A 27331-nucleotide genomic window follows, 5' to 3' on the forward strand; every position below is an offset into this window, starting at 1 on the left:
TGTTTCAATTGCCTATAGGCTTAATGTCACGCCCTCACGTATGAAAAATCTGCTACTGCTAAATAGAGATATCTCGACAGTTCGCTTCCAAAGATATTTTACGCAATTACTTTTTATTTTTTTCAATTCAATTCAATTCAATACTTTATTTCCAAGAATATGGTACATACACTGTTGGTTAGTAGAAGGTAGATCAGCATATTCTGCCAGCATGCATCGGCGTAGAAATATTTACATAATTATTTACATGAGGAGTTAAATTTAAACATTAAAATTCAGTCAGTATAAGATTAGCAAAAAAATTAACAATTCATAATAAATATCAATTTAAAAATTCATCAACAGAGTAATAACATTTACCAAGCAACCACTGAAACATTTTTTTTTTCAAATTGACATACCGGTAGAGTTTTGAGGTCATCTGGGACTCTATTAAATATTTTAACAGCCATATTGCAAGCATTCGACTTGGAGACTTTTAGCTTTTGATAATATAAATAACATAAAAACGATCCTCTTTGCCACGGAACGCGGCACATGATCTCATTAACCGTCCCAATTAAAACGGAACAACATAATAAATGATTATTATTTTCTGCTAGTGGTGATATAAGAGCTGTATAAGAACGTGCTCTTATAAAAGGTCTTCATCCGATCTACAGAGTTCATACAACTCATACTTATTAAACGTATTCCCCAGGTAAAAATGCCTCGATTCCGTTCCTTATTATAAAAACACCTACGGCGTTGGCTCTCAGCGGCCTTTCTCCAAATAAGATGGCGGTGGGATGTAAATTCTTGCAGAGTTTGAGAATGCGTCAACCGGGACCTTATAGGATAAGGTATGGACGGTAGACAGACAAATGACAATAGGTAATAATATTTTCTGTATTTTTATAGTAAATACAACGTTAGACTTTGTATCAAAGGGTGGGCAAGAAGAAGTACTATGCGCCGACATTACTTTCTGTTACCGTACCTACTTATGTGTGTGTAAGTTTCTATATTAGGTTCTATGTAAATTAATACAATAGGTACATATATTTCAAACCTAACCTACGTTAAGTTAGGTTTGCAATATATTTTGGTGTTACCATTGCAACGTGTTACAAGAAATGTCCGTAAATGTTGTTATTTACTATCTGTTTCCGTTATGATACTGATCTATCTCTGACGTGTTTTTCAATCAAAAACGTCACTTTCGACGCTGATAGATCAGTATCATATCGGAAACAGATAGAATAGGTAACTAAAGGTTGAATAGGCCTGATAGATGGCACAATACACGAATGAAATTGTGAAAGTTTTAGTTTGACTGAATCCGTTCATATATAGCTAGTTTCGATCAGGGCAGAGTGGGATGACACTATTGAATCAAAATTGAAAATACTGCTTTTCAATTTACAAAACCTTTGTCCTTGCAGTTTTAATTTGTATGGGAGGCCGGTCCCAAGTAAGGATTGGGGGAACATTTTGACGTGATGATCTTCTGCGATAATAATCTAACAAAAAGCGTTTCTTTCGAGGAAATCCCAGTACATACGTCCTTTTTAAAAACTGCATTTCCATGGGATACGATATTTTTAAACTTAGATTAAAGAAGGGCTCAAATTTTAACTTGAAATGTGTCATAATTTTGGAAGACAATTCAATCATAAACTTTGTGAATAAGATTTTAAAGTTAAAAATCCGTAAAACAAGGTAAGTATACAAGGTGTAACGAAAATAGTGGGGATTCGTATAAAAGTATCATAATTTGGTATCGTATTCTGATTAAAAGAAAAAAAATCCAAAAAATTGCCGCGAAAAAAAAATTATGGGACTGCTCGTCCAAGTCAACAAATCCTCGAATACCTTTGATATAGGCACCTTTAATTATAAGGCTAAATATAGTAAATAAGTAGATTTAATAAAAGATAGCGAAAAAGTTTACTATATCCTTCTGTAACTTTGTATTTTTGTCACAATTTTTTTCATGGTGTAATGAACGATATAATGAGTATGAAAAATAAATAAATAAATATAAATAAATATTATAGGACATTATTACACAAATTGACCAAGTCCCACAGTAAGCTCAATAAGGCTTGTGTTGAGGGTAATGAAATGAAATGAAATGAAATGAAATGAAATGAAATGAAATGAAATGAAATGAAATGAAATTTATTATTAATAACAGAGTTACAGGTCACCACATTTTAAATATCACAATATTAATAATATTTATACAATAGTATATAAATTAATTACATTAGTTTAATAAATTTTAATTGTAATAAATGCAAATCTCAGTATGTTTTTGGTTTAAATATTTATAGGTAAATCGAAGAAATCTTGATAATTATAAAATAATTCTTGCGACAACCAATTTTTTAGTTTGACTTTAAACGCCGCGATGGAAGTTGCATTTCTTATAGTGTCAGGCAGGCGGTTGTAAACGGAGGGGCCTAAAACGTACACGGACCGCTCTGACCTGGCAAGCCTGTGTGCTTCGGTGACCAGCCTATTATGGTGTCTATTACTGCGGAGGTTGTAATTGGTGTTAATGCCCCTGCAATTAAACATATCAAGGTTTTCGCGCATGAATCTTGCTACTTGGTTAATAAATAGGCAGGGTAAAGGCAGAATCTTGAGATCGCGGAAGATGTCTCGCGCCGGTGCATCCACCGCCTTGCCGGCCATCGCACGAACGGCACGCTTCTGCATAGAGAACGCACGTCTCCAGTCGGAAGCACGTCCCCATAGCTCAACACCGTACGTCAGGAGCGAGTGCACCGTCGCAAAATAACACTCTCGCACTGCGCCTCTTCCGGCTGTGCTCGCTAACCGTCGCAATGCAAAGCACGCGCGACCTAGCCTTCCACAAGGTACTTGGACAACGATAAATATAATATATAAATATTTATAAATACTTAAATACATATAAAACACCCATGACTCAGGAACAAATATCCATGCTCATCACACAAATACATGCCCTTACCAGGATTTGAACCCGGGACCATCAGCTTCGTAGGTAGGGTCACTACCCACTAGGCCAAACCGGTCGTCAAAATACAAAAAAATATAAAATAGAAAATTATACAAATAATTATTTTTACGTCATTTCAAAAACAAAGTATCGCGCATCGCTCTTGTTCATACATATTCATACAGCGTAGCATTTACACCTCTCATTAAAACGCGAATGTTACCGGCAACCAACGACCGAGCCTAACATCCTTTTAAAATTACAATTAGATCCAATGTAGTACGCCGCCCTTGGATACTGCCGAGCGCTAGAAGCTGTTACAGTGATCATTGCTTCACGGACGCGGACTTCTGACCGAAGGGTGTGGTCTAGATCGAAATGTACCTTTATATTCATTGAAAAAAATAACCAAACTAACGAGAGAACGCCACCTGTCCCGATCCAGCGCGGTTTCCTGCCATGAATTGGCATTCAGCCGACGCAGGTTCGCCTCCACGATATCATACCAGCGGTACCAAAAAAAAATAACCACCATGCTGAATTTCTTCACTTTTGGTGGTAAAATTCGAAACGCTCCTTAATAGGAATCCGAAGTCAAAAGTGTAAAAAATAGCCGCCATCATGGATTTCTTAATTTTTGTTTTAATTATGATGAAAATTGAGTTATATTTCGGCTATTCCGTGGGAACCTGCCAATTTTTACTCCAGGTGGCGTAGACAAAACGCCAATCGCTCCGTGGCGTATCGTCTAGCGTCGTTATCTCTCTATATCACTCTTTCATATTAGTATATAAAGACAGTTGCGTTTCGTTCGCTACGGAGCGTTGACGATTGGTATTTTGTCTGTTGCGTTGCCAAAATGATTTTAGTTTTTTTTTTTTTTTAAGGTTATAATTTTAATATTGTTTGTATGTTACTCTCATATTTTTTCTCACTGCACCCGTCATGACGCGTTTCTGATTGCTTGTTTGCCTAGAGGTATTAAGTCCGCTAGCCTGTTGTACTTCTTTAATGTACAATAAAGTTTAAAATAAATAAAGACTCCATAAGTTTCTAGGGCCCTTTGTTGCTCCCGTATTGGCTTACACAGACATGAAAAACTCTGTTGCCCTACCTGACACTGTTTCTATAGTCTTTAATAGACATAAGGCCAATGATAACTGTCCATCAGGTAATTGAAAACTTCTTTGGCTGCGACGTCATACAAAAAAAAAAAAGATTTTTTCATGAAAATGTCATGAACCCTATCTTTGCGTACCATACTGGACGCGCGATAACCACTAAAAGCTCACCACATGAAAACTAATTGTTATTCGTGAGTTTGTATCTCGCAGAAATTGCTCTTAAAATAGTGGCTCTGGCAACGAATAGGAAACGCTGGGAATTCCACGTGAAATTAGTATCGGGGGCGCTCGTTTAATGTATGCAGTTTTGTAATGCAAATAGGTGTTTATATTTTGTTTTTGAATTTTATATACTTACATAATAAAAATGCTTTGCACTAAGATCTGACAGATATTTAAGCGTATACTTTTAAGAAATTATGAAAGGTAGGCCTCTAGGCCTATACATAGGAAAGTAACAAAACATTGAATTTGGAAACGGAAAATTACCATAGAAAATACAAGAAAGTTCGGAAATTATTCAATGTGGAAATTTTGTGTGAACTTTAGATAATTTCGGAAGGAAATCCTCAAAAGAATAAGATTAAAAAATAACTTTCGTATTCAAAATTTCGTACACCTTTCAGACATTAAATAACTCGTTCATCGCCGCATTACTGACAATTATGATGTTCATTCCATCACTCATCTCATGAAGGAAAGTGTCAGATACAGCGGCTGCAACAACGACGCCGCAACGGTAATGCAGCTGCAGTTGACATCCTAACGTCACCTTTAGATTATCTTGCGCTTCTTAGTTAGCCCGTTATATTGTCCCATTACTAGGCGAAGGCCTCTCAATGTGATCTCCACGGCTCCCGTCTTTGTGCTATTTCTAGCCAGTTACTGATGAAGGTGTCTAAGTCGTCCCGCCATCTCCGTCTGGGCCTGCCACGTCCACGCTTAACTTGCGGCATCCACTTGGTGGCTATACTAGCCCACCTATCTGGATGCATGCGGCAGACGTGACCCGACCAGTCCCACTCCCTGGCGGTCTTCGCTCCTACGTCAGCTATGCGTGTTTTGGAGCGCAATGTAATATTTTGGACGCAATCTGTCCTTATGACAAAGAAGGTTAATGCGATGAAAATGCCATTTTCTTGAGGACAAGCTAGTTTCCGATTTAGTTCCGAAGAATTTAAAGTTCATTTCAATTAGTATTTGCAGCGGCACCCGCAGGCGAACTTTGAAATTGAAAATCTTTTGATTCACAATCAGTTAAACGATTTCTATGAAGTTAATGTTATTACGTTTGCCTTTTTATTTGCAATTATGTTTTGAGTTTTGATGCACATGATACATTTTTGATCTTAAAACATTTTTTCTTTTAATTTTTATATTCAAGGAAAAAATATTATCACTTTCGGCATGATTTGAAATTGCCACCAAAAGGAAAACAATCTGAAATGTGGAAGCGGTGTACTTTTCTGTTTTTTCTTTTATATAATTATTTGTAGTATTGCTCGCTATCTTCTTCGCTCGTTATATCTACTTGATAAAAAAAAGAAAGAATATAAGTGTAGATACTTAGATTAACTTAGAAAACTTTGCATGCATGCGTCTTAGGCGTATGGCACACTGCATCCGATTCGCACATCGCTCCGAAGTTTGAGCGAGACAACGCTATGCGCGTATTATAGCGTCATTCCGCTCGCACGTCGACGTGCGAATCGGATGCAGTGTGCCATGCGCTTAAATCGTTTATAACATTTTTTTTACATGACAGTTTTTTAACGAGTTTTTCGGAACTTATGTAGGAAATATCATTTGATATTCACCAGTCGCTTTTTGGTGAAGGAAAACATCGTGAGGAAACCGGTCTAATCCCAACAAGGCCTAGTTTACCCTCTGGGTTGGAAGGTCAGATGGCACATGATGGATGGTTTAGTAAAAAAAGTAGTGCCTACGCCAAATCTTGGGATTAATTGTCGAGCCCAGGCTCCCATGAGCCGTGGCAAAATTCCGGGATAACGCGAGGAAGAAGAAGAACAACTAGATATTGTATTGATCTATTAGGGTATATCACTCGTAAATTTATTTTTAGGACATATAAAATATTGAATATTCATACTCAACAATATCACTAACTAAATATTAACGATCTAATTCCATCGCTCTAAAATCCAATTTAAAAACAAAAGCTTATCCTTACTTCACCCGATTCTAAAAATTAAGGGCGGGAAAACAATTACGCCCGGCGATTTTGCTTAACGACTGACTTAACGATCGGCCTTTCACATACAACGGCCCATCTTATTAACGAAAGTGCCATCTTACCCAGGCTTTTGAGTTTCTAAACTTTGTTGGAAGGCCTTATAGGCTATGTTAAGACGGGATACAATAATTATTGGCACATGTAAAATAGTTTGGAAATTAGAAGCATTAGCAAATTTGGCTAAGTAGATTATGGCTTGTTTCCTCCAGGGCTCCAGCACGCATTTCATTCTAGTCTAGTGTAACTAAATAAATTGTCTATTGTTAATATTGATAATATATAATCCATGATATAGCGGGCCCCAGGTTCTCAGAAGACGTGGTAAAAAAGATGACGGTAATTTTTGTACCATTACATTTTTATTTATTTCAAGAGAAAACTTAACTGGTAGGTATACATGTTTTTTCGCCAAACTGAGGACAGTTTGTTGGCGAATAGTGCGCTCCAAGATAAAGCTAACAATGTTGTGTCATACCTATTCATACATTATACAAACTTATTTTAGTATGTGAGTACTTGGCATGGGCATGGTTTTTTTACAAGATTGTATGTCCAGAGGGTATCTTTTTCCAAGCAGTTCAGTTAGTAGGTATCTTCCAAAGTATAATAAAGAAGTGGTTGTAGGTGTAGACCTCCCGATAAGCTTCATAAGCTTTGAAAATATAAAAATAAAAAATACTTACTTTTTGAGTCATTGTCACAGCAAATTCACAAAGGTCGTAAATGCCATAGACCCTACTGGTACTTAAGTCCTTAATACCAATTTTCAACATTTAAACATTTTCCAAAATACAAAACAACAAAAATCTAACTGAACCTGCTCACAAAATACGAAAATCAGTTCAGAAAACCGACCAACAGAGGAGAACATTTAGACATACGAAATAATATGTGCCCAAACTGAAATGGCTTCGCTAACACTCGTTCAATAAGTTAAGGAGATAGCATTCACAATATGCCCATATTGGGTTGCATGAAAATTTAAGTCATATCTTTGACACGCATAACAACTTGTTACAAGAGGTTGGGATTTGTCATTCGAAATGCCAGGGATTTTACTGACTCAAGAACAATAAAACTGCTCTACAATGCCTTAGTGAGGAGTAAGCTTGAGACGGCCTCTGTCGTTTGGTGTCCCTACGAGACAACATATGTCTTACAACTGGAAAAAGTACAGAAAGTGTTCTTGCGCTTCCTATACAAAAAAATGTACGGGTATTACCCATTCCTTTATCCTACCAAGTTTTTGTTGGGAATGATGGGATTTAACTCCCTAGAGGTAAGACGCAGCTCAGCACTTCTCACTACAATCTGTAATATCTTACGCGGTGACTCTGACTGTGTCGAGTTAACAACACAAGTAGTGCGTCTGTTTGTCCCAACACCTTCTAGATTTGAGTTTCGGCCTCGTAATCGCTGTCTTTTATCTGTGCCGGGTTCCCGAACTGTGTCGCGCAGGAACGCTCCTTTTGTTCGAGCTTTACGCAGCTTGAATTCACTCCTCGCATCAGCGCCTGAATGTGATGTGTTTGCAAGTAGATGGATGTCAGTGCGTGATGAATGTCTGAGGTTCAGCGAGATGATGGATATTCGTCCCTCCTCTGTGTTATAAGTGTCACCTGTATTCTAATTAGTATTTTGATGTTTCATGTCAACTCTTTCCAATTATACATGTCTAGATTGTCTAGGTTCAATATGTAATTTCACAGTGCTTTAGTTTTAACTGTTATACTGTGTTAATTAAAATGAATAAATAAAATAAAAATAAAAATAAAAAAACTTGTGTCATAATCACCATTGCGCATACAAATTAAAAATCATATTATATTGTGTCTTACGTTTTTACCCATAATATTTGAAGACATACATAGCAGTTGTCATATATTTTTTGTGCATACCTAACGAATCTAACCTAAAATTGTATGCGAATAAAATGTATGACTATAAAAATTATGACATAACTCATTTATGACAAAAACCCAGTTATATGCTCAGGAAACATCCTGACTAAATATTTTTATGACTTACAATTTTATGCATAAAGTGTTATGACATTAAATAATATGACAAAAATTATTATGCGACCAGAGGGAGTCCTCGTCACAATATATTTATTGGATCACTGTAGGAGTCTGTTTAATTACCACTCACAACCCACTCACCTAATTTATAAACTTTGAACCAGATTCTTTAACCGACTTAACAAAGTATAAGCAAATTTCCAACCAAATTATCTCACCAGTGCTCCCCTCTGGACCGATCGTGAAGACAGAGATTATGCGTTTTCTTGCTAACGGCTGATTTTATCAAACACAGAGTTTCAGAAGAGACTTAAATACCCATTTTCTTGAGAATGGCTGCAATGATTATTTTCGTGAAGATGATGTACTTGAAGTAAGTGGGTACGTTTATAATTTTAATTATTTGGTTTTATTCCAAAATATGAATATCTTAAAAACATTGCTTTAAATTTCATAAGTAAGTTGGTTATATTATAAATTTATTTTGTCAGTGTGTTTACATATTGTTCAAATTTGGATTGTTAAGTATTAGTTTCATTCTACTGGTGTTAACTTGCTTATCTATTTTTATGAAAATGCATACTTTTTTTATATACTACGTCGGTGGCAAACAAGCATACGGCCCGCCTGATGGTAAGCAGTCTACGTAGCCTATGTACGCCTGCAACTCCAGAGGAGTTACATGCGCGTTGCCGACCCTAAACCCCTCCCCCTCTCGTTGAGCTCTGGCAACCTTACTCACCGGCAGGAACACAACACACTCAGAGTAATTAGTACCTAAATGTGACGTTTTCAATTAAAAGTTACCACATTGTCGGTTGTCGATATGGTTGATTTCAAATTCAAGCTATATGGAGTACCTTTCGGTTGAAAATGGCACATACTTTACAGATTATTTTGAATTGCATACGATTTATATGTATGTTTATTCGTTTACTACAGTAGAACGAATGATGAAGCAATGAAGAGTGTGAAAATAAGAACCCGGTTTAGATTTTTTTTTATGGTAGAGGAGGCAAACGAGCAGACGGATCACCTGATGGTAAGCGATTACCGCCGCCCATGGACACCTGCAACACCAGAGGGATTGGAGATTTAAAAACTTGTTACCATCTGAAATGGTTTTGCTATGATTTCTTTGATTAGTGACATATACCGCACGTACGACTTTCACGTCATTTCGCGTCCACCGATCAGCGTTAGTAATCTTCAAGGTCATATCAAAATAAAATCAAAACCATATCAAGTAAACTTAAATATGAGTCGACCTCAAGAATTAAATTAAAAACTCCACTGATATATAACATGTTCATACACATCTTATTGCGTGTGGAACCTTTTTATTTCAGTGGAATACCTAATATACTTAGATAGTTCAATCAATAAATCAATTTTTCGTGTTATGGCTCCATCAAGGTGTTGATGATTCTGCCAATGTCGATGTTGGATAAGACACGGCAAGTATATGAATCTTATCATATTACGATCATAGTGTTCGGTGGAGTATCCGAAAAATTTGCAAAGAAATACTAACTATCTTGTTATCCCATCTACTACTTCTTCTTCTTTTAAAATATGGCTTCCATCAAATCTATGATGATTTTGCCAATGTCAAGTTTCGTTGTAAGTTTTAAGTGTGCTCGTAGAGCATGACGTTGTTCGGTAGTTGCTTTTAGTAAAGAGATTGCTCGACTTTACTAAAAGCCACGATGGATTGCCGGATTTTGATTAAAACATGGTTAAACGCGTTTCAAGATTAGTTTTTCATTAACTGCACACTTCCACGATAGTTCACTGCATAATAAGCTATCAATACTACACTTTGAACAACATAAATGAGCAAAACACAAAAAAATATTCTCGAGACGTCTTCGCCATCTTGAATCTCAACGACAACCTAGATAGTTTCTTACGACTTCCATTTATATGACATGACATGACAGACGTACCGTCCCATCTAATATATGGAGTGTGGAATTAAAAGGAGTGAAATCTCTTATGGTAGAACTGTTGCAAAAGTGTCCAGCTGTCAGCTATAAATAATAGTTCCAAATCTCTCCAGAGTAGCGCTAGAGTATCTAAAAACCTAGGTGCTATTGACGGAGTGAAGTTCGCTGTACATGATTTGATTTTTCAAGTATTCTAGGTATTGTAGCGCCACCTATTTAAGGTGTTTTGATGGCACTCTTTGGTACATGGAGATTCCATTCCTTAACTCCACCTTCCATAATCCAATAGATAAAAGTCAACTGTAGTACACCAATACCCAAGGGTTCCTTTGACCCCTGTGACCTAAAAGGCGATGACCGGAAGACCCCTTGCCGGGTCCTAATTAAGGTCTGAGAACTTTGACTTAAGAGGACTTTTGTGTGAGTTGGACGTTTATCTTGCAATGATGAATATTAATGTTGTAAAACAAACATCTTTGGTTCTGATAGAACTGACTTTTAAAGAGGTTGTCGATTCGAATGTCAGTATAACTTTATTCGGTATATTTTCAAATTGGTGCTTTTAAATTGCAGTACTGTCCATATACAGCGTCTCAACAGTTGAGCAGCTGTGTTTGACATCCAAATGTCACCTTTACTACTGCGTTTATAGAAGGTAGAGGCAAGGAACAGAATCTCTATATGCCGAAAAGTGTCCGACAAAAAACTATAAATAGGTGGCGCTACAATTCCTAGAATACTGGTGAAAAAAATCTTATCACAGACAGCGCACTTCACTCCGTCAATAACGCCTAGGTTCTTAGCTACTCTAGCGCTACTCTGGAGAGGTTTGAAACTATTATTTATAGCTGACAGCTGGACACTTGCTATAGTTCTGCCTATGGAGATTTTGTTCCCTGCCTCTACCTTCCATATACTGCGTTGACACAGGCAATGTCAATATCAATTTCACATTAAGTTTCTCATATGGAGTGTGGAATTAAGAGGAGTGGCATCTCTTATGGGAGAACTGTTGCAAAAGTGTCCAGCTGTCAGCTATAAATAGTTCCAAATCTCTCCAGAGTAGCGCTAGAGTAGCTAAGAACCTAGGCGTTATTGACGGAGTAAATTGCGCTGTCTATGATTTGAATTTTTTGTTCAAGTACTCTAGGTATTGTAGCGCCACCTATTTAAAGTTTTTTGATGACACTTTTTGGTACATGAAGATGTCGTTCCTTACCTCCACCTTCCGTAGTTTCTCATTGACCGAAGCGTCAGCGAAGATCTCCATTTAAACGCGGGCATTTTTTAATTTTTTTAAATTATTTTTTTCGATTCGAACTTTAAGGTACGTCAAACATTTGCAAAAATTTTCATTTCTTAAAAAAAAGTCACTATTGACACTGACATATCGGACCGCATGATTGAATAGTTTTTTTGGCGATACAATTTTTGGAAATTTTACAAAATGCAGAAACGACTCAACAAACTAAGTAAGTTTTTCACTTAGACATTTTCTAAGCTTAACGCAAGGTCTACAACTCACAGAGCCAGAAGTAAATATAAAGATTACTCAGGCTATTTCCAGTTGTACTTAAAAAAGGCGAAGCGTCTCGAGTTTATTTTTTGCTCATTAATGATGTTTAAAGTATAATATTCATAGCTTATTATGCTGTGAATTAACTTAGAAGTATGCGGCTAACAAACAAAATCCTTGAAACGCGTTAGAACATTCTTTCCCTAACACCCGGCAATCCACAGTGGCTACTCGTATTTGTAAAGTGCAGCTAACGCTTTACTAAAAGCAATTACTGAACTACGTCATGCTCTACGAGCACACTTTTGACATTAGCGAATTCATCATAAACTTGTTGGAAGTCATTATTTAAAAGATAAAGAAGATTATACTGTATAGGCATGGGTACAAGAGGGTTAAAACAACGTAATATAACGTGTGATTGTTAAAACTACTTTATTACTTAGTACGTTAATATTTTACGTAGGTAAGCCTCTCAAGTTTATATTGGTCACGTCCCGATCCTAAGAGTAGAATAATAGCGTCTCGACTTATAACTTTATGGACAAGTTTGGTACTCAGACAAAAATCTAGTTCCAGTTTTAATACCGTTACGTTTTGTTACGGACGGCTAAAGAATGGAATGCGCTCCCGCCCTCTGTATTCCCTGATAAATATGACCTCGGTCTCTTTAAAGCAAGAGTGAATAGGCTACTACTGAATCGGTGGGCTCCATCTTAGGCCCTGTCTTCACCTTCCAAAAAAAAAAACGTATTTTCAGTAGAGTGCAGTAAATAAGGGAGACTGACAGCCCTCAAACAACGCCGTGAGAATCGTCAATGTCAGCATCTGCAATGTTATCTGCATAGTTTTTTTTTTTTTGTTAGGTATGCGTATGTAAACTGTTGCCTCCCTGTTGTAAACTTGAACGTGACTGACCGCTCTTATAGTGTGACTATACAGGAGTAGATAAAAGTCATAAATAAATCATTTATAGCCTATAAAATAGGTTAAAAATCTTGAAACTAGATGGCGCCCTTAAATAACAATATGCCTAAAATGATTCTATTATACTTTTTGTATGTAACAGGTTTAGGCTTTTTGTACGAACATTGGATTTTTCGTTTAGATACCATAATAACAGTAGGAGACTAATTTTATAGGTATAAAGCTAAAATGAAAAAAGAAAAAACGGCGAGGAACGAGTGAATTGCAAAAGATTTTTACATAGTTAAGGATCTGTAAGTAGTCAAAAGTTAATTAATTCCATTGTGTTACGACAGTTCTGTTATATGCATGAATATGTGTAAACGTATGCTATAGACTTATATATGTATCAATTAAGTACAATAAATACAATTTTTTAATGACAGCTTCTTAATTACGCTTAAATAAAAAATTTATGATGTACATTTTTTTTGCAATTCACCCAAACGCGGATGTTGTTCGTCTTGAATATTTACTAGTCTTTGATTTTTGCTAACTGCGTGCTTGTCCGAGGAAAAATAGTTGGAATGCAGTCTTATCGCAGTTTTGCAGACGTGGTCTTGCTACACATGGCTGATCCTTTAATGTAACGTCGCAAATTATCGGGTTTAAACTCGCTTTCACGGAAACTTCTTCTGATTCGAGCGCGCAATTGAACTGAACGAAGCTATTTAGAAAAGTTTACAACATGGTAGGTAGTGAGTTTTAGTTAAAGTTAGTTAAGTTTAAGTTGTATTGTAGAGTTTATTTTATATAATTTAAGGTTTTGGTTTGTTAGGTGCGAATTGTAACAATTGTATTGTGTTGCGAACCTAAATTGACCATAAATTCTGAAAATACACCTTTTATTAATATTATGATAAACAACATAAATAGCGGTGGTTCCCTGATCCCTATAAGACAGTTTTACCTAGTTTAGGGCTCTGGACACTATTCCTAGGCTATCTAACAATAGAATACTCCTAAAAATGTAATACTCTTCTACTGTGTAATAAGCTGCAATTTTGATACCTAAATAAATCATTTTTCATTTTCATTTTCACAGGTGTCCCAGTGCTGCCATATCTGCGGTGGCAGCATCGTTCCATTTTTATCACTTGTCACTATGCCCGTCACTTTCGTGCTTACAGACTTGTTAGAACGTGACAGGCATGGTGACAAATGATATAGAGCCGACCATCTTAGCCCTACTGATTTCAAGTTCAAATAATTTTCGAACGCGAAGTGCCAAGGAGATGCGTGGGTTTTTAATGTAGTTTCGTCAGTGTTGCGGATTGATTAGTTTAGTGACAATAACAGAAGATCGCTGGCCTGCAGCTGTAACATGGTCACGTTTTTATTACTTGTCACTATGCCTGTCACTTTCGCACTTACATACTGGTTAGAACGTGACAAGTAATAGAAATGCGACAAGGCTACAGCCGCAGGATTAGTGGCAAAGGATTTTTATTTAGCAAGGCATTAAAGGTTTGCATTTTTTTTTTTTTTTTTTTAATAGGTAACAATATTTTATTCATTATAAAAACACAATATAAATTAAAACTACAATATTACTAAACTAAATCTAAAAATGGCCCCTGCGGCATAGTACCGAAGACGCTGGCAGCATTTCCTCGCTGGATCGTTAGACTGATGCGTTGAGCGAGGAAGCTGCCAGCTCTTTGATCTCCTGTGGCGTCTCTGAGTCTCTTAGACAGATCTTTGAAGAGACTCAGAGCGCCAGGGCCCCACGTTTGGATTTGGGCGTAAGGTTTGCATTAATTTCGGAATATGCGGAAAAGGTTAAAGGAGTGCATATATCGGCGGCTGATCGTGAAATCAGGCAGATCATGAAATTCCTAGGCATATAATGAAATGTGAAAATCACTGTCTCGTTCCCCGAGTCGACGGAGCCCCGCCTATGTTTGGGCAGTTTCTAAAGAAACCTAACGAACCTATCCTACTTATTTATTGGTTTAATGTGACTATCGTGATAAGTTTACATAGGAATTTTATGATTGGCCTGATTTTACTATCGGCCGCTGACACATACACAGCGAAACTCGACATTTAGAAAATGTTATATTTAAAAAAAGACATATTCTTTTTATTAAAATTAATAGTTTTGGTTTATGCCTTTTAGTATTTTACAATCAAATTTTGAAATTTGAAATCTGCCGCTAGATAAGCTGTATATTATATTTAAGCTTATTTTACATTCCTATTACTTATTACACGCGATTATTTTATTTGTCATTTGTAGCTTATACTTATTACATAACCTAAAAAAATATCATAAATATAATAAAGAAAAAATGGCTACATTTACATCATTTAATAATTAGTGTGACCACTTAAGAAAACACAAATGAAAATATTTAATAAAACAATTAAAATTCCTTAAGTTGACTATTCCACACTAATAGTTACAAACCTTCCTAAATCCTCATCCTGTCTTCAAGGAACTTAGTTATTTACAATATCTTAGATCACACCAACATTATTATCAAAGTTTTCCCTTCTACGACTATTGTAACCCTAGTTCCCTAAACTGCCCTCTAAAATTACCCAAAACCTTACAGGCCGATTCGAACGCACATTGACATTAAAATGATACTTGAATCATGTTATTTAGTTATCTTGGTCTCGCCCGCGAACTGAGAGGAAGTAGACTCCGCTGGTATGGTCACATTATGTACAGAGATGACAGCTACTCCATGAAAACTGTGCTCAACATCACACAAACTAGAGGAAGAAGCAGACGACCTGGTGGTCAACTCTGGAGAAGGATTTAAAAGCCCAGAAACTTACACCAAAGACAACCCAGGATAGATTTTCCTGGCGCCGATGCACAAGGAGGCCCGACCCCAGATAAACTGGGATGAGGGCAGGAAGAAGAAGAAGAGTGTGTCTAGCTTGTGCCAATACATGTACAGTCAGCATGAAAAGTAGCGGATCAAACAACGCTTCAAAAGTATCTACCTTTCTGTAACAGCTTGACAAAAAGTGATGGTTCTATATGTAGAACAATTTAGACTGTAAAAGATATACTTTAGGACGTAAATTTTTAGAGATTTACCTACATTTAGAAAATTTATCCGGAATATCAGATACTTTTGGCGCGTTGTTTCATCCGCTACTTTTGATGCTGACTGTACAGTCAACATGAGGAATGCAAGATAACTGAATGACATCAGTTAAATATTTGTCTGATATCAGTAAACGTTCGAATTGGTTTGTAGGCTCTTAAATGCCAAGGCATAAGCATGAACAATTCCCATCAATTTCGGAAGTTCTCGCTATTAATTAAATTTGCCTGACAGTGACAGGCTTCAGAAATTAAGAGCGGTAGGTGTGAGTATAAAACAGGGTGAAATTTTGTGGGTGATATAATATTATACAGGTTATTCCAAAAACTAGGTTAATAAGTTTTCCTTTTTTTTAAAAAAAAAATAAGCGGTGGTAGCTGAGTGGATATGACGTCCGACTTTCAATCCGGAGGTCGCGGGTTCAAACCCCGGCTCGTACCAATGAGTTTTTCGGAACTTATGTACGAAATATCATTTGATATTTACCACTAGCTTTCCGGTGAAGGAAAAACATCGTGAGGAAACCTGCATGCATCTGCGAAGAAATTCAAAGGTGTATGTGAAGTCCCCAATCCGCATTGGGCTAGCGTGGGGACTATAGCCCGAGCCCTCTCGCGCATGAGAGGAGGCCTGTGCCCAGCAGTGGGACGTATATAGGCTAAATTATTATTATTATTATTTTTTATTTCAAAAAAGCAAAACCTATAAACGTAGATTATATTATGCTGAAGCGATCGACATCAAAGTCAAAGTGATTTGATTGTCCAAAAATATGTTGATGAGGTTTTTTTACTGTACATAATTAATAGTACATTATGTTACAAGTGTGCTAAGTTGGTCATTACACACGAGGCGATATTGTGCGCGCGAGCTGTAAGCGAGCTGCTGTATAAAGAGTGTAAAAACGCGATGACCGAAGAGTTGGAGCGATAATAATCCTTTTCCTCGGCTGGCGAAGGATGCAGTCGCAACGAGAGGCTGTAGCAGCAACGTCAAGACAAGCGGCCGAGGAGGTCCCCAGCCGGGAGGCTGGGACGCAGCCGCAGCCCTCCAGGCGCAACATCGACTGTGTTAAATCTAGTGAGCCTAGTGAAAGTACGCATCCTCAACACGAGCATTCTTTGGTTTTTAATGATATTTTGTAAAAGACGTGTAAGATATACATATATTCTTGAAAAATGTTGTCAACGTGTTTTTGTATAAAGTTAAATATACATAATTGTATTCTTTGTGTGATTTTAGCAGGGATCGGAAACCGGTATTTTTTGTATGGGAACGAAAACGGTATTTTTTCGTTCTTTGTTAATTATTTCATTCCTAATCGGGCAATCTAATAATACGAAATCGTTATCTAAAAACACAACTGAGTCCTACATTTTGAGTATAAAATTAATCGAAATATATGGTTATTTCGATGTTTTTGCAAAAAACCGGTTCTGATCCCTGGATTTTAGAGTTGATTCTATAGTAAACGTTTATCAAAGATGTGTTATAATCACGTAGATATATATATATTTATCATTTAAAAAGTGTCTCCAAGTACACTAGTGTTTCCCATGACTTGCCTGCAGGGTAAAAACTGGGATAGGAGCATTAAATCTAGCTTGTGAAACTTTTTGCGAAAAAACTCGTCGATTCGTTGGTCTATTTCATTAGGATACGTATTAAAGGTTTTCTATTTTATATACATGGTTATTTAATGGTCAATTTTTTTTCTCCTTTATTCATAAAAGTTTATACCTTTACATGAGTTAAGTGTTTTTGGGATAGACGCAGCGTTGAACGCATGCGATCACAGAATGTAGGGAAAATGACAATACGCTTACCGCTGCTTTCAACAATATACGGTCATTAGATTATCTGATTTAAAATGGGCGTGCGGTAAGCGCATCGCATTTGACGCTGCATTTATCGCATATTTTTTTTTATTAATTTATTCTATCGGTTTTAGATGGTGGTGGCCGAGTGGATATGGCGTCCGACTTTCAATCTGGAGGTCGCGGGTTCAAATCTTGGCTCGTACCAATGAGATTTTCGGAACTTATGTACGAAATATCATTTGATATTTACCACTAGCTTTTCGGTGAAGGAAAACATCGTGAGGAAACCTGCATACATCTGCGAAGAAATTCAAAGGTGTATTGTATGTGAAGTCCCCAATACGGATTTGGCTAGCGAGGGGGACTATAGCCCGAGCCCTCTCGCACATGAGAGGAGGCCTGTGCCAGCAGTGGGACGTATATAGGCTGAATTATTATTATAATTTATTCTATAAAATATCACTCACATACAACAACTGTGCGCTTTAATTTATGTTTTATCCCTTTCCTACTAATACACAAGCCAAAATGAAAGATCATAATATAAACAATAAGATAAACCATTATTAGATGATTCAGGCTTGTTGCGTGTTTATAAATAAAGTCATTTTGTCTTAAGGCGCGCTATGCATAAAAATAATTAAATAAATCAATTGGTGAATCAAATACTTTTGCAAAATGAAATTTGAGTTCCCTTTCACATTTATTGAGTTAGAAAACTGTTTTATGTAACTTCATTTACTCTTATTAACTAGTTGTTCCCTGTTGTAGGTAATGCGTAATCATAATATTCATAATATTCACTTTATGTCACACATACAATTTTATAACACGTTTATTAATTTTAAATTTTCATAATAAAATATTGAAGAAGCGAAGAGTCGTATTAATCATCCTCATGCTAATCGAATGTCGACTAAAGCCATATAATGTATTCCATTTACAAGGATCGCTCCCTTTTTAAAAGGCATCGGTTCTAATTTAGGATATAGGTCCCTAATATTAATAATAAAAAAATAAAAATCATTTATTTCAGACAACACTGTTACACAGGGTCCATATGTTACAAAAAAAAAACAAACAAAAAAAAAAAACAAAAAACATAAATAATAATAACATTAATATGCAGGGCAGCTTGTGGCGAGCTGTTGGGGTGTAACGACCCCACGGACCCGAGTGTTCCCGAGAGTCAGTCAGGGTCTCCGTCTCCGGCGTGTCTTCGTCGGTCGGAGTGGACCCCAGGGGGACCCGCAGGACTCTCAGCTCTGGCTTGCCTTCATTGGCCGTCCAGAGAGGAATCGTTAGAGCTATATGCTCCGGGGGTGGAAGTGAAAACTTGCATAAGACGCGAGTTGGCTGTTATCAGCCACTGGGTAGAAAGCGGCGTACACCTCTCGACACCCCTGAGCCGCTCACACCGGTGTTGCTCCTGGTCGTCTTCACGACGGCATTTTCAGGGGCCCATCTAGTGGGCGGCGAGTCACCGCCTGCCTCGATAACTAGTGAAAACATTGTTATGGCAGGTGTCCGGACGTCTTTGCAATAACCCAGTCTCATTGTCCTCCCAAACTTTAATCCATAGACCGTTATACTGTTCACTTTACTACAATAGTCCCAATGCCTGTTGAGACCGGTTCATAGGTGTCTATTGTTGCGCCCGTGAACGGGTTCCAGCAGGCGTTCTACATGACATTAAAGCTCTCCAAGAGGCCTCTACGTGTTGGATCTATATCCCCACGCAAGCCTATCAAAAGACCGGGATTTATAGGCCCGTGAAATCCAAGGAGATACAATAATAAAAACAAAAACATAAATAATAATAACATTAACATTAATATTATTAATATTTTGGACCGTATACTAGCAGCAACACACTTTACACACGTCTGTCCGTCCGTCCTCGGCTTTGTTCCGTGATCGTTAGAGCTAGAAAGGTGCAATGTGGCATGGATACATAAATCATGCATGGCAACAGAACGGCAAAATAAAAACTTAAAATACTTTTTTTAATTACCTTTTATATTGATTTTATTGAGCTCCCGATATTTCGACGCAGTTACATGCATCTTGTTCACGGGTAACGTTCAATAAAAATAATATAATAGTTAATCACGGTTTATATCCCGGTCGATTTAAGTGTAGTGAAACTAACCGTGAATCATTTAAAACTGTTAACTTTTTTTAGGGTAAATACAAAATAACATTTTTTGTTTTTTTTTCTTATTTGACCCAATAGTGTGGGGTACCGTTGGATAGGTCTTTTAAAACGAATATGGGTCTCTAACAATCATTTCTTGAAAAAGTGTATTGTTTTGGTAATAATCGCTCCGAAAAAAAAAATGTGTCCCCCCTCTAACTTTTGAACCATGGATCCAAAAAATATGAAAAAAATCGTGAAACAAAAGTTTAGCAAATACTTTAAATGAAAAACTATAGCGAACATAATCGGTTTCGCCGTTTTTGAGTTATTTAAAAAAATCTCTTGTACATAAAAAGACGTACTTACAAAGCGCTGCGACGGTACTCCCTTATGCTTGTAATGTACATGATACTTACTAATTAATAGCCCTCGTTTGGCCTGTTCCGACAGAATGGTAACTACGAAACCCCACACTGAATATGGCCCGACATTCTATGGCCGATTTTTTATAATTACTTTTCATATATTATAAATATATCGTCATTTTGAATAACGTAATAAAAGGCGTACTATTACAATACAATACAAATACTCTTTATTGCACACCTCAATACAGAAACAATACAAATAACACAACACATAAAGAAGAGGTAAACAACAGGCGGTCTTATCGCTAAAAAGCGATCTCTTTCAGACAAGCTTTAGCTGAATTAAAACTACTATATTACTTAATTAACGACATACATAATGTTATTCTTGGTACAACGGTTATAGGGTATGATTACACTTGGCCTAATCATACATCCTCTAAAACATATATCTTCTAGTGACAAAACTCTGACCCCACACAAAGGAATATATAGGAAAAAGTGGGTTAGGTTAGGTTAGGACTGCAATTCCATACAAAAAAATGTTTTTGATTGTATAATATTTATAATCTAACAAAAGCCATTATACAATATGTTATTATATTTAAATAAATAAATAAATATTATAGGACATTATTACACAAATTGACTAAGTCCCACAGTAAGCTCAATAAGGCTTGTGTTGAGGGTACTTACGATATATATAATATATAAATATCTATAAATACTTAAATACTTAGAAAACACCCATGACTCAGGAACAAATATCAATGCTCATCACACAAATATATGCCCTTACCAGGATTTGAACCCGGGACCATCAGCTTCGTAGGCAGGGTCACTACCCACTAGGCCAAACCGGTCGTCGGTTATATTTACATAAATATTGTATCCAAATATTCATTTTGATTTACCTTCCATTTTCCGAATCACACTAACCTGCAGGTTTTCGTTATGAAAACCTTTTTACCGTCTTATTTTAATCACTATGCAAATTTGAGACAGCGACCATTCAGAAGTCAGACCCAGTGGTTTTAATTTTACACAGACAAAACGCTGCTCGCTCATTGTCTCAGTAAAATTTATCGAAGAAAGCTAAAACAATGCATATTTTTCAACCCTTAGGAAAACCGATGAAAACATGTTTTCGTTACCTCGCTTTATTAGACAGTCTAAAATTGAAAATGTCCGAGACTGATCATAAAATTTTATTTTTAAAGCGGAATATACTCGTAAACGAAGGAATCCTTAAGTAGTATTGGTTAAATCTATTACGAATACTATTCACGGATTTCAGTAAATATGAATTAATGTTTGATTGTGTGTTTCTAAAATATTTCCCCGAAGAATAACAAAAGTTTTTATATAGATAGGATTTCAAAGGTTTTTATACAGCATTTATTTCGGCTATATGAGGTTGTGTGGAAGTTGTTTAACTGTGTTTACCTCTACGTAAATTGCCGAATTCCATGTTTAATTTAATAGATTCAAAAGTATAAAAGAAGTTCATAAAAAGCAAATAAATAAAAACCATCGATTCTAAAGTTAGAATAAACTTAACTACAATATAAAGTAACTATGCAAGCGTGAAAAGCGAAATCAAAAACGTCGATCGAATCCAGTCTCGAGCTCTGTCTTTAGCTTTCATATGTCTTTGTTATTAGTAACAGAATAAATCGGAATATAGAAGAAGATATATGACTATATTGTTTTTTTTTTACTCCCCATCGGCAGACAAATCTCCTCAAGGTTTTGCCTACATGGGTCTTTTATTAAAATCTATACTGTAACTTGCTTGTTTATTCAATGAATTAAAAAATGTCTAAAAGAAATAAATATTAGAAAGCCAAAGCTGAAGGCAAACGTGATAAATTATACGCAGAACTTTTGTGTGGCCAGATTAAGGCCGAGTTTAAAACGAATTAGTGCACAAAGGAAAGCCTCGCACATTCAGCTAAGTTTCCCAGTTACATCCTATATGAATTTAATGTTTTGGACACATTCCAGGCCTCTAATTGACACGCTTTAAAGTTATTTGTTAATTGAATTGCTGGCGCTCTAACGCTTACGTCTAACTTAATAGATTAACTAAGTAACTTATTAAGCTACGGCTAAATTGGTAGCTGCTTTGAAAGTTGTGTACGAGTGTGAAAGTTGGGATGAAAACAGGACTGCAATTAAAATCGAATTCAACAATCCGATTCAAACTTTAAGATATATTAAGTATTAGGTCTAGATACGATAGGGATCGGATATGTCAGTGTCAAAAGTGACGTTTTTGTTTGAAGAGTTCTTAATTAAAATATAGGCTCCGTATAAAAGTAATTATGATTTAAATGTATTAAATATGTTAAAACGGGTCACTCAAGTATTTAAAGTTGAAAACGCTCGACATGTTTCACTCCGTACCGATGAGTGTCGTCAGGAGCTTACTTTGACGGACAGGCGCAGACTGCGGGCTGCAGCCCTCCGTGCCCGATGATTCTTAACATATGATGATGATGACTTTTAACATGTTTAATATGTCTGTATCTCACAGAAATTTTGTTATTAAAATATGATTTAAATGGTTATTTTTGTTACTAAAAACAGCTGTCTTTATTTTATCTCTTAGTAATGAAATTAAGTAATATAAAATATATATATTGTACGCTCGAAATGGGCAAATTTTTGATCTTTATATTTATTTCATAACAATCATAACATGTTGTAACTTGTTACACAAATTATTGACCGTGAAATGTATCTTATCTTATCTTCCATCGCAAGTTTTACGCCCCATCTTAAGTTATACAAGCTTAAATCATGCAATAAATGAGTACTATATTAGTCTAGTGAGATTATTTTAAATATTATAAGTATATATCCCTTAATATCTTATAAGGAGCAAAACGTAAAAGTTCAAACATCAGTGTGCCACAGATTTCATTATTGTGCTTTTCGTTTTCACAAAAACTTCCGTGCTTCTAAATTGCAGACGCCTGCAATGAATCTTCACGCAACATTGCTGGCCCAGTCGCATAATTTACGGAAGTCCTTTTGTTGAGCGAAAAACTTTTTGTGGAACGTATCATTGAATGTTTCATTGGATTTACTTTTTTTCCTGTGAACATTATTAATTGATAAAAATCGTACCTAAGTTTGTTCAAAAAATATACTACACCATACAGCGGTAGGTATAGGGGATTGTTTTTGCTCAGTTTTTGCTAAACATTTTTGTTTTGCTCAGAGGGTAACTAATTCTGGCGTCTGGAGGCAATTTAAAAAGATTGTTCTTTTAATTTTTGATTAGTTCAACATTTTTCAGACATTATTTTTACTGTTTAGAGAAGATACTCTAATGTCTAGCCTTACGTAATATTTTTAATTAAATGTACCTTTGTCTGTCGGATTCTCCTTCAGGCTTAAACCGCTGAACCGTTTTAGATGAAATTTAGTATAGAGATAATCTGGGGCTCGACGTATATAATAGGAGACACTTAATCAATCATGTACGTCATTCCACACAGACGAATTTTATAACTACATAATTAATATATAAATAAATAAAGATATTATTTACCGAGGTATAAACCCATCATATTCCAAGTAAAGATTACAAGTGAAATCATACTCCTACAAAAGCATCTTTCGTTAGTTATGTATGTCCACAGAACGGATTCGTTTTTTGCTCAGAGGTTGAGTCTGATGCTCTCACTATTTCAGGGGTTTAATAGCAAAGGGGGTATGAAATAGAGGTGGATTGTCAAATAAAACTTTGTAGCCACAGTAAATTTACTGCCATCTCTCGACAAATGATTAAAACTTAATCATTAACATGATTAAATTTGGTAAATATCAAGTGGCGTCATCTTACTGGGTGTCGCCTTTGATGATTATAGATGGCGCCACTGTTTAATATTTAACAAATTTACCACATATCAGTGAAAGTATAAGGATCAAAGTCAAATAGCGTTCTAAAAGTTTTAACCATGTATCGAAAGACGACAGTAAATTTACTGTGGCTACAAAATACCTCTATTCCAAATTCTCTTTGCTAATAGGGAAAGGAAGGGAGCAATTTCAAAAGGTTTTCCATTTCCAGATATTTCTACCTTTGCTTTCAGAAGATACGCTAACCTTATTTGATTGTATAACCTTTATTCAAACCCAGTATAAAAGATAATAAATTCGCTACAAGCCAAGCCCTATAAAAGCGCCTCGTTCCACACCTGAGGTGCGAATCGGAGTTAGCCGCGAGGCCCCTAGCAACACGTTCAGGCCACATTTTTTACTACTCTCATTTTGTTTATTGCTTTCCTGGGCGGTAATTTGAGTTTTAGGCACCAGGAGGCCGATTTTAATTTAAAGATTTGAAATGGATTCGAAGTGGTTTTGACACGACCTTGATGATCGTCGTGATTAGCGCGCATCTGAGATGACTTTCAAAACCGCAGCCAAATAACTCTAGACCCTACTCATAGTGTTGTGTCCGTACACAGCTCAAGCGATCTTCAAAATAAGATCAAACTGTAACCAGTTGTCTACATCGTGCTCAGGGGCGGTATTGTGAGCTTTTTAGCTTAGGAATCAAAAGTTACATGTCCGATCCATATCATATCTAGTTTACCTAGTACCTTAAAGTTTGAATCGGGCAGTTAGTCATGTATATGAATATCTTTGATGAATATGAAAATGTACGTGAATTTTGCAGATGAATAGTAAATTTTAAGACAATACTGAATTTAGTTTTAAGTTATGCTGAAACTGAAGTACTTGGATAATGGACTAAGAATTCGGTTATAGAAAACTTTAATCCATCTTTATAATAACTGTTTATAGAATATATATGAAAACGTCAAAATAATTGAAAAAATAACGATAACAACACACAAACGTTTTAATTTAGAAAAATACTCAATAATCGTGAATCATTTGCGCTGTTAAAGTATTTTAAAAGTAAAAAAAAAAACATAAAAACCTTTTGTTCTCGCAAACTCTTTAGAATTGTATTCAAGTGAGGTTTGAAAAAAAGAAAGAAAATACTTTATGGTTGGGTAGGATTTATTGTCAGCGGCAAACGGCGACAAGTGAAATGGGTTATTTTATTTAAAAGAAATGTTTCTAGTTATGTAAGTTTTTGTTGGACAATGGGTTTAATGGGTAACTTTAGGATTTTGTAGTAAAAAGACGACATGTCTGACCTAGTGCTAGTAACCCTGCCTATGAAGCCGATGGTCCCGAGTTCAAATCTGTTAATCTGTTAATTAAACTGTTAGCCGGATTTCGTCGACAACTTAACTGACAGCGGAAGGTTTCCAATAAATAATAAATTAAATAAAGTAATAGATTATTCAATTTAATTGTAAGCCTATCTGTTGGGTTGCACGATGAATCTATCTTCACCACCTAGTATTAACTCCTATAATGTTTCCATAATATTACTTGAAACAAATTTCTCTTTAAATTGTATCTTTTGATGTAATGACTGTTTGTTGCCATAATAAAATAAAATAAAAAATAAATCCTGCTAAGGGCATTTATTCGTGTGATCAGCACGGATATTTGTTCACGGGTGTTTTCTATGTATTTATGTATTTATAAATATTTATATATTATATACATCGTTGTCTAAGTACCCTCAACGCAAGCCTTATTGAGCTTACTGTGGGACTTAAGTCAATTTGTGTAATAATGTCCTATAATATTTATTAATCTATTTCTTTTAAATGGGGTAAGTTATGGGTGAAGTTATTACGCATAGATCGTGTCATTTACGACAACGCATGTCTTGACTCTTATTGTCACGTTATTAAAGGTTAGATTTGACGAATCTGCGCGTCATTGTGGATGACACGAACTATAATCAGCTGTAGGGCTAAGATGGTCGGCTATTATCATTTGGCACCATGCTTGTCAGGTTCTAACAAGTATGTAAACGCGAAAGTGACGGGCATAGTGACAAATGAAAATGGAACCATGCTTCCACCGCAGATTTGTATGAAAATTCCTACGATTTATTTAAATAGCTAAATTTGATTTTGAAATTTTGATAGCACACGGAGTGCAAGTGTTATTTATACGTCATAATTTCATAGAAGTTTGATATTCAAAATAACACTTGCACTGGATGTGCTATTAAAATCGTTGCAGACTTGTCTTAGACTGGCTTTGGTCTTTTTAACGTACTATGTATTTTTAACAAAAAATTCTAATATTATGAGACCTTTTCGATCGAATCATAAAGTTAATATGATTCTTTTATCTCGCCAATACCTTAAAAAGTCAACGTTAAAAACTTACGGGCTGCTCAGGGCGGGCCCGGCCGGAGCGGCGGGCCCGCGACTCCCCTTGGAGAACCCCTGCTGGCCCGCGGTATTCGCCACCTGGAATTGAGGGAAGAAAATATTTCAAAACATTTTGTTTGATTTGGGTTGAGGAAAATACACAAATTTCTAGTGAGTTTTTGTGTTTTATGTGGCCGGATGTAGATAGCAGGGACAGTATGTTTGATTATTTACTTTAAAAAGACTTAACCGCGTATACTTAAGCTTAAATATTACCTCCGATGTTTCGTTTCGGAAATCATTGTCGCCGTGGTTTCGGAGAAAGATTTTTTTCAGACAAGTATGTTATAAATTTAACTTGGATTGTTATACATATGATCATTTCAGTGTCAAAAGTCATGTTTCAGGATGAAGAAATATCACTTTAAACACTGACATATCATATTTATAACAAATTGAGATCGAATTTATAACCTGTTTCTACTATCTTAATACGCCTTTTGGTCGTTTGTTTATACTGAGATGACGACCGGTTTGGCCTAGTGGGTAGTGACCCTGCCTACGAAGCTGATGGTCCCGGGTTCAAATCCTGGTAAGGGCATTTATTCGTGTGATGAGCATGGATATTTGTTCATGAGTCATGGGTGTTTTCTATGTATTTAAGTATTTATAAATATATATATATATATTGTTGTCTAAGTACCCTCAACACAAGCCTTATTGAGCTTACTGTGGGACTTAGTCAATTTGTGTAATAATGTCCTATAATAATATAATACTGAGTTGAAAATCCTGTTAATCTAATTGCAACAAAGAGAACTACTTCATTATGAACTGTATTCTATCATTAAAAGTACAAAACAGGCTT

General features: G+C 36.0%; 1 protein-coding gene across 2 annotated transcripts in view; it reads right to left on the reverse strand.

The window, feature by feature from the left end:
• LOC133523954 (RING finger protein nhl-1) overlaps positions 1 to 27331 on the reverse strand; it is a 174216-nt gene that overhangs the window by 68142 nt on the left and 78743 nt on the right. For both annotated transcript variants that reach the window (XM_061859680.1, XM_061859683.1), the window contains exon 3: positions 26480 to 26562. The gene's annotated coding sequence lies outside the window, so the exon portion shown is untranslated. The remainder of the gene's footprint in view (positions 1 to 26479; positions 26563 to 27331) is intronic.

This window comes from Cydia pomonella, chromosome 13 (genome assembly GCF_033807575.1).
Source record: "Cydia pomonella isolate Wapato2018A chromosome 13, ilCydPomo1, whole genome shotgun sequence".
Classification (NCBI taxonomy): domain Eukaryota; kingdom Metazoa; phylum Arthropoda; class Insecta; order Lepidoptera; family Tortricidae; genus Cydia; species Cydia pomonella.